This window comes from Apium graveolens, chromosome 6, assembly GCF_009905375.1.
Source record: "Apium graveolens cultivar Ventura chromosome 6, ASM990537v1, whole genome shotgun sequence".
NCBI lineage: Eukaryota > Viridiplantae > Streptophyta > Magnoliopsida > Apiales > Apiaceae > Apium > Apium graveolens.
In genome coordinates this window covers 152451589-152460722 of record NC_133652.1, presented here as the reverse complement: position 1 = coordinate 152460722, position 9134 = coordinate 152451589, and positions in this window count along the sequence as shown.

The following is a 9134-nucleotide window of genomic DNA, read 5'->3' as shown; positions in this document are numbered from 1 at the left end:
ACTGGAGCAACTCCCTTCATGTTGGCATATGGGGCAGAAGCAGTAGTTTCCGTAGAGATATCACATTCCTCTCCAAGGATTCAGGCTTTCAATGCTGAGGAAAATGAGGAAGGACAAAGGTTGGCTCTGGACTTAATCGATGAGGTGCGAGATGGGGCACACGCAAAGATAGTAGAGTATCAGAAGAAGGCTTCATTCTACTACAACTTAAGGGTTAAAGAAAGGTTCTTTAAACAAGGTGACCTAGTCTTGAGGAAGATGGAAGCTTCTGGGGTAGGACAGAAAGGGAAGCTTGCCCCGAATTGGGAAGGGCCGTACAAAGTCAAGAGCATTCAAGGTAGAGGAACCTACAAGCTGTAGACGATGGATCGTTTTGAAGTCCCAAGAACTTGGCATGCACAAAACCTGAAGGTTTACTATGTGTAGGTCAGTTGGATACGATTCTCACTTGTCAAGATGGTGAGTAGGTTGAAAAGCACCTTGAAGCTTTGCTTGCTAAGGATTTATATGTTCTAGTTTTATTTTGAAGTTTATTAAGACTTGTGTAAGGGATGAATCCCAAACAATTTATGGAAATTCATGAAGTTTTCAGAATATGTTTGAATGCAAGGAAAACCAAATGTGTGAAATACAAGCATAAAATGTGATAAATAAAGTAGATTGGATAAATATTACAAGAGTTCGATAAATAAAGTCTCGAAAATAAGATAAAGAAAACAAGCCACGCAGGGCTGGAAAAGCTCGAAGGAGCTGAGGTGCCCTCGGCATCCATATCATCGTCTCCTCCGCTCTCGCTAGATGTCTCTGTCGTCTCGGAGGAGGAGGAAGAGCTGTCGTCCTCAGCAGGCCTGGAAGAAGACTCGGGAGGAGGAAGGAGCGGATCCTGAGGAACATGATCCGAGACAACTACTCGGGTACGAAACCTCTGTAGCAAAGCCTCGTCATCAAGGCAGACATAATCCGCCGGGTTAATATCAGGACAAGCCTCGTTCACGGTCCCAAAGGCCGTGTCCCAACCAGTCCTAAAAAACCCGGGAAAGACTGAGTCATCCCTAATCCTCATGGACTGAGCAAACTCCTCCGAGTCCAGGTAGTTATCTATAGCTTTGTCCTTCTCCGCCCGAAGTACCACCAATTCGGTGTTAGACTCCCCGAGTTCTTCCTCCTTGCGTTTGAACTTCTTCTCCAGAGTAGCATACTTCTTCTGTTGCCTCCTGAGGGCATTGTCGGCCTTATCGGAAGCCCGCTTCCATGACTCGGCTTGCCTCACAGAGCCTTGAAAATAGGAGTTAGACTAAAATAAAACAATTAACAAAGTATAAGGCAAGAGAATGCTACAAGAAAGAAAGATAGGATCAAAAAAGAAGAGGCATACCGAAGCCAGAGACTGAGCTCCCATGAGCTTTATCCTCTCAAGATCAGGGGTGGCCACCACGTCAGTAAAATCCTTGGGAGTCACGCCATGGTAGGACCAATCCCAAGCATGCTTCGTGGATCCAACCACGGTATCCCCTCGGCGGAATCCCCAGAGAGGCTGGAAGGCGCCTGTAGCAGCAGCAGCAGGAACAACAACAGTAATAGGAGCGTTGTGGCTCTCAGCTCCCTCAGTTGAAGCCTCCCCCATAGGCTCCTTGTGTTTTCTCAAGAAGATAGGCTCCGTGGCCTTCCCTCGGGTGTCCAGGCCTGCAAGGCGAGCTTTTTTCATCCTAGCAGTCTCTTCAACGGGAGGAACATTGTCCTCGTTGATCTCCTTTGTAATAACCCCAAAATTTTGAACTTTTTTGTAACCCTTATGAATAGTGTTTTTGCTGATATTGCTGAATAAGAAAACTTTTCATGCCACACTATGTAGGGGTTCTTTTATTGTTATCCTGAGATCGTATTAGTACTTTATATGATAAATAAGTGTATGTAAAGATCGTCAGAATCCAAATCCGAACACTTTGATTTTTCCCGAAAATCCACCAGATACCGAAAGAATTGAGTATAAGGTAACAGGATAAAAAGGAATTAAATTCAAGGAATTTAAGAGAGGATCATAAAAGGAATATAATGTATTGAGAAAGGTTAAGGGAACCCAAGTAATAAGATCCCGGGTATGATCCCTCAAACGATAAACGAGAACGAAAGTTAAGCGAACCGTATAACAGATCAGCGGTCATTAGGCAGGCAACTAAGAGTTAATCAAGGAGGTTAGGGATGATGATGTCATCAAACCAATAAGAGGAGGACAAGTGGGGGAGGGTGACATAACAAGGTGACATAAACATGACAAAGAAAGGTGTGTTGTTGGTTGATTAAGAACCACACAAAAGTTACCATGGTAAAAGGTAATAAATCAAAACAAAACAAATCAACCAAGCCAACCAACAATTCATTTCACCAAAAAACACAAAGTTATTTCCCTTTCTTCATCAAAAGCTCTAGGCTTTCTTCTTCTTCAAAGAAAGAAAAAGTCAAAATCCTAGATCCAAGCTTTGTTAATTAGCAAGGTAATTATCTAAGACTCCTTATGCATAGATATAGCTATCCTATAAGTTTGAGCTTCTAATTGATTCACAATCTCTTCCTAAAAATCATGGAAGAAGAGGGTGAATAGTGTTTTTCAAGAACTAAAATTTTTGTTCTTGAGTTTTTGTTTAAATTAAGTTTGGATAAGGACTTTTAAGGGTGATTCCAAGCTAATTACTTGATTCTCCACTCTCCAAGGAAGGTATAACCCCTCCAAAACCTAAATTTACTTTGAGTATTAGGTTTAGTTTTGTTGTTATAGTTCATGAGAGGCTTGATTGTTGTGTATGTAGAGGTTAGTTGGTTTTGTGATGTTTTTGGAGTTGTAATTCTTGGATTATTGATTAATGAACTTAAGTATAGTTTAAATTCATGTTTAAGAATAGTATAAATTGATAATATTGAGTTGTTGGGGCTGTTATGGTGAAGTATGGATGGTGAAAGGCATATGTCATAGCCTATTTGTTTATTCGAGGATTTAACTCAACTCAAATAAGGATGTAACAAGTAAATAGTGGTTCTATCGTCAGAGAGATCTCTCAGAGTAACATATGTCAAAGGATTAAGTAACATTGTTCTTCTACAGACTTGATGACTTAATTCACTGGAAGAAGCTCAAGAAATTGATCAAGCCTCAGTGATATAAATCAAGATTGTGGATTTAATCAAGTGACAGAGATCTCGTCAGGGTATCAATTAATTACAAGAATTTAGTCTGAAGAAAATCAAGAGTATCAAGGTCAAGGCATGAAGAAACGTCACGGAAGTTAGTCACTCATGAACCAGACAGTACATCGAGTGTCAACATTGAAGTGGTGGAATTGATTCGTAATTGACAGTGATTTTCAGAAGGTTTTCAGAAGAATGGTTGCTGCTTAAGATTGGTATTAATTCTCTATTAATTTATTAAGTCATATAATTTAATTAAGAAAATAAATTAAATCTGCAAAGATTAATTTATTGATTAATTGAATTAATTGATTAATTAATTCAGAATTATTATTTGATTAAAATCTGTTTTAATTCAGCAAGACAATCTTTTGTACTAATATGACAATCGATATGACAATCAATAGTCATACCGAAAGTCTTGCTAGTTCTAAGGATAGTCCTACCGAAAGTCTTGCTAGTTCTAAGGATAGTCCTACCGAAAGTCTTGCTGAGATAATTGGATTGTCATGCCAGCTCTTTTCTCTCGGGTTGATTGATAAAATGAAAAAGAAGCAGATCATTCCAAAAAAAGAAAGCAGAGCATTGAATATATCATTCAGCAGAACATAGAACAAAAGAAACCTGCAGAGAAATTATTGCAAATACACAGATCATTTATTTCTAGTATTTATTGTTAAATCCAATCCACTAGAAATACTTTTCTTGTTCTTGTGTAACTATCTAGCGGATTGAAATCCCTAGAACTTAATCTCAAATCGCTTTTAGCATTTGATCTTTTTATTACAAAAATAGAAAAAGTTCATGTCGAATTTGTTCTAGATTTGTGATAATTGATTTGAGATTAATCCCTTGTAAATGATACCGTTGTTGTAACACCTTTCAAGTTTAATAATAATTTTATTTAACTTGAATTTTGTTTCACTTTTTTATTCCGCATTTTATTCGATTAAACAGTATTATTTGTATTCAACCCCCCTTCTACAAACATATTGAGACCTAACAATTGGTATCAGAGCCTTCTGATTAACGTACAAATCAAGATCCTAGACTTTTGTGTTTCTTTCACTCTTTGAATTTTTATTTACTCAAAAATTCATAATGACTACACAAAAAGTTTAAACCGTTAAAATTCCATTATTCGATAAAGAAAATTATGTTATGTGGAAGAAGAAGATGCTATTGTTTTTACAAGTTACAAATTCCAAATATCTGGAAGTGTTAAAGAAGGGTCCAAAAATTCCGATGGTTATTGAACCAGAGGTAATAGAAAATGATGTGGTGATTACCAAAGCAAGAACTTATGTGAAAGATCCTGAGGATTTTTCTCCTGCTGAAAAAGAAGAAGCCTCCCTGGATGCTAGGCTTCAATTATTTTTAGTAGATTCCCTTGATCCCTTGATGAATAGACATGTGATGAACTGTAAAGATTCCAAACACATCTGGGAAACTATTGAGGTTATTAATGAAGGCACAGAGGAAGTTAGGGAGAACAAGTTAGAAATCCTAACCTCTGAGTATGAATACTTTAAATCCAATCCAGGAGAAGGAATCACTGAAGTGTTTGAGAGGTACAATGCATTGATCAACAACCTGAACATTAATGGTAAATACTATTCCATCAGGGAGGTTAACAAAAAGTTCCTTTTAACACTGCCAACTCATCTCGAACATAGAATCACTTCCATAAGAGAAGCAAGAGATCTGAGTGAGATTTCTTTGGAAAGGCTCTATGGTGTGTTAAAGACTTATGAGTTGTAGCAGATTCAACAGAAGGAAGTTTACGGGAAAGGAAGAGTGGTCAGCACGTCTACTGCTCTAGTAGCTGATGAACAACAACAACAACCATAATATCAACAACAATCTCAACAGTCAGAAAGAATGGTACAGTCTTCTAAGGTTGAAGAAAATGTGATAGTAGCAGAATTTGATCCTCCTACTACAAATCAATCTGGAGATGATTTTTATTCCTTGGAAGAACTGGAGCAATTGGAGGATGAGTCAATGGCCCTGATTGTGAAGAGATTCTCAAATGTCAGATTCAAAAGAAATCCCAAGTTCAAGTACAAGTCCAACTACAACAGATTCCAGAAAGGTGGATCTTCATCCTCTAACACCAGCAGTGGTGGGTACAAAACAGGGATGGTTGATCGAAGCAACATTCAATGCTTCAACTGCAATGAGTTGGGACACTTTGCCACAGAATGCAGGAAGCCAAAACAAGGTAGGAAGAACTCTTATGATTCTAATCAGAAGAGTAAATCTAAAAGGGCTTACCTGGCAAAGGGAAGAAGCTGGGATGATTCTGACAGTGAAGATGAAGAAGTTGGGAATCTTGCTCTCATGGCTAGTGATGCAAACACCTCATCGTCAAGAAAAGAGGTAAAATTTACTGATGCTGAATTAGTTTATCATCTAGGAGGTTCCTTAGATTGTGCTTGTTGTAATAACCCCAAATTTTGGAATTTTTGAAACCCTTATGAATAGTGATTTTGCAGATTATGCTGAATGAGAAAACTTTTCATGCCACACTATGTAGAGGTTCTTCTATTGTTATTCTGAGATCTTATTAGTACTTTATATGGGATATAAGTGTATGTAAAGATCGTCAGAATCCAAATCCGAACACTTTGATTTTTCCTGAAAATCCACTAGATACCGAAAGAATTGAGTATAAGGTAACAGGATAAAAATGATCTAAATTCCAGGATTATAAGAGAGGATCATAAAAGGGATATAATGTATTGAGAAAGGTTAAGGGAACCTAAGTAATAAGATCCCGGGTATGATCCCTCAAACGAGAAACGAGAACGAAAGTTAAGCGAACCGTATAACAGATCAGCGGTCATTAGGCAAACAATTAGGAGTTAATCAAGGAGGTTAGGGATGATGAGGTCATCCAACCAATAAGAAGAGGGCAAGTAAGGGATGATGACATCACAAGGTTATTGGATTTTAAACGCAGCGGGGGCATGGCAAAACACTTTTATACATATAAAATCCAAATAAAAGCATACAGATCATGAATAAAAATTCGAGGGATCGAATCTAACCTTTAAAAATAATTCGGAGACAACGATCAGAGATCCTTAGCAGTTGCTCCTCAAGTGTGAAGCACTCCACCGGTATCCACCAAGAAAACGATGTTAAGGAGGAGGAAGGAGGCGGAGAGAATTGGGTTTTCCAAACTTTTTGGGTTTTGTGTGGGTTAAAATAAAATTAGGGTCTATAATAGTGTATTTATAGGCAAAATTTTCAGCTGAAATTTTCCAATAAATATTATTATTATTATCCCATTTATTATTCTCATTAATAATTAAAACACCTTTTAATCATTAATCCTTTTTCTAAACACTTTAGAAATAATTCTCTCTCTTGATATAATTTCCAAAATTTAAATTCTTTAATTAATAATATTAAGAACTTTTCTTAATTAATTTATAATCAATTAAATCTCATTTAATTAATTATTAAATTTGCCAATTAATTATTTATTTCATAAATAAATAATTATTAGCCATTATTAATTAATTCCTCCACCATTAAATCATTCTCTTTTTATGGTGTGACCCTGTAGGTTCAATATTAAGACGGTAGTAGAAATAAATAATAATAAAACTATTTTATCATTATTTATATAAATTCTTTAATTTATTAGATATGATTAATTAATTAATCACATCTATTCTACATCGTGAGAGATACTTCTCAGCATATCGCGACTATCCGGATAATATGAATTCACTGCTTAGAATACCAAGAACCTATTCAGTGAATAGTTACCGTACAATAAACTCCTTCTACCCTATAATGTCCCGATTAAATACAAGGCATGGATCTCGTGTCAAGCCTATCTAATTCAATCACTTGCTTACCATTTACTATACGTAGTTCTATGCAAATTAGAAACTCCTTTCTAATTTCATTCACTCTGGCCAGAGAATCCTGAACTAGCATAAGTGGATCAGCCTTGAACATTCGCTTCCTTCACTGGAAGGGGTAGATCCTTTATTGATCATACACTATCTTCGTGTACAAATTCCTATACCCAGAAGAGCCCTAATAATTATCCCTGGAGACTAAGAACTAAACCAAAGCATAGTTCAGTGTACACAAGATGACTATGATGACCTCAAGTCTAAGGATACTTGTACAACTATCACTCTGCGAACAACCGCTGACACGTGAGTGAACTCCATCAGCTGTTCAGCTGTGCGAGTCATGTTCAGTGAACTTATTCTATAATAAGCACCTACATACTAGCTATAGTGTCACCACACAAATGTCTATGAGAACAGACATCCTTCATAATGAAGCAAGCATAGTATTTACCGATCTTTGCGGATTATTAATTACCAGTTAGTAATCCTATGACGAGGAACAATTTAAGTTTAGAGTTATCATCTTTTTAGGTCTCACTATTATGATCTCATCATAATCCATAAAAAGCTTTACTCTAAACTATGGTATATCTTATTTAAACACTTAAATAGATAAAGCCCGTAATAAAAACAAAACAAGTCTTTATTAATATTAATGAAATCAAAACAGATTACATAAAAGTTATTCCTAAATCCTAATACATGATTGGACTTAGGACATATTCCTTTCAATCTCCCACTTGTACTAAAGCCAATCACTCTGGTATCTAATACCCATCTTGTCTTTATGACGATCAAAGTGACTTTCATAAAGTCGCTTTGTGAGTGGGTCTGCTATGTTGTTATGTGTGTCAACTCTATTTCAATACAATACAAGAAATGTTACCGCGCTCCCACTAACCCTTTTGTAGACGCGTGGTTCATCTTCGTTTTTGATAAAATCAAACTCTTTGATTGTCTCATCAAAACGAATGTTCCATCTTTCGAGAAGCTTGCTTTAAACCACATATGGTTCGCAGCAGCTTACACACTAGGTTTTCATTTCTCTTGGAAAGAAAACCATCTGTCTAATTGCCATATCTCATAGTCGTAGTAAACAGCATTCGCAAGCAAAATCCGAACTGATTTTAACAGGGCTACAGGTAAAAGGTTTCATCAAAGTCAATCCATTGCCTTTGTTTGAATTCTTTTGCCACAAGCCTGGCCTTAAAGGTCTCCACCTGGCCATCTGCTCTAATCATTCTTTTGTATCCCGTATACATAGATTTCTTTCCGGATTTCATGGCACTATGCCATTTCTCTGAGTCAACACTACTCATAGCCTCATTATAGGTCACAGGGTCATCATCATTAATGATCGACAACTCATTGTCATTCTCAATGACAAGGCCATAATACCTCTCAGGTTGGCGAGACACTCTCCCTGATCTATGAATTGGCTGTTCCACAAAAGGTTGTTCAGTCAGAACAGGTGTTTACACTTAATCCGTAGTAGTTTGTGCTTCTTGAACTTCATCAAGTTCAATTTTTCTCCCACTGTTTCCTTCAAGGATAAACTCCTTTTCCAAGAAGGTAGCATGTCTGGAGACAAACACCCGATGATCGGTGTAAAAGTAATACCCTAAAGTCTCTCTAGGATATCCCATAAAACCACATTTTACGGATCGATATTCCAGCTTATTTGGGTCAACTTACTTGACATAAGCTGGACATCCCCAAATCTTAACATGTTTAAGACTCGGTTTCCTTACTTTCCATATCTCATACGAAGTTTGAGGAACAGATTTTGGAAGGCACCATATTCAGTAAATATGCTGAGGTTTCCAATGCATAACCCCATAGGAATACTGGAAGATTTGCATAGCTCATCATGGACCGAACTATGTCTAACAAAGTTCGATTTCTCCTTTCAGATACCAATCTGGAGGAGTCCACTGGGAGACTATACCATTTACTTTGAGATAATCTAGAAACACTCCATTAAAGTATTCACCACCTCGATCTGATCGAAGAGTTATAATACTATGTTTGGTTGTTTCTCCACTTCATACTTATATTCTTTGAACTTTTCAA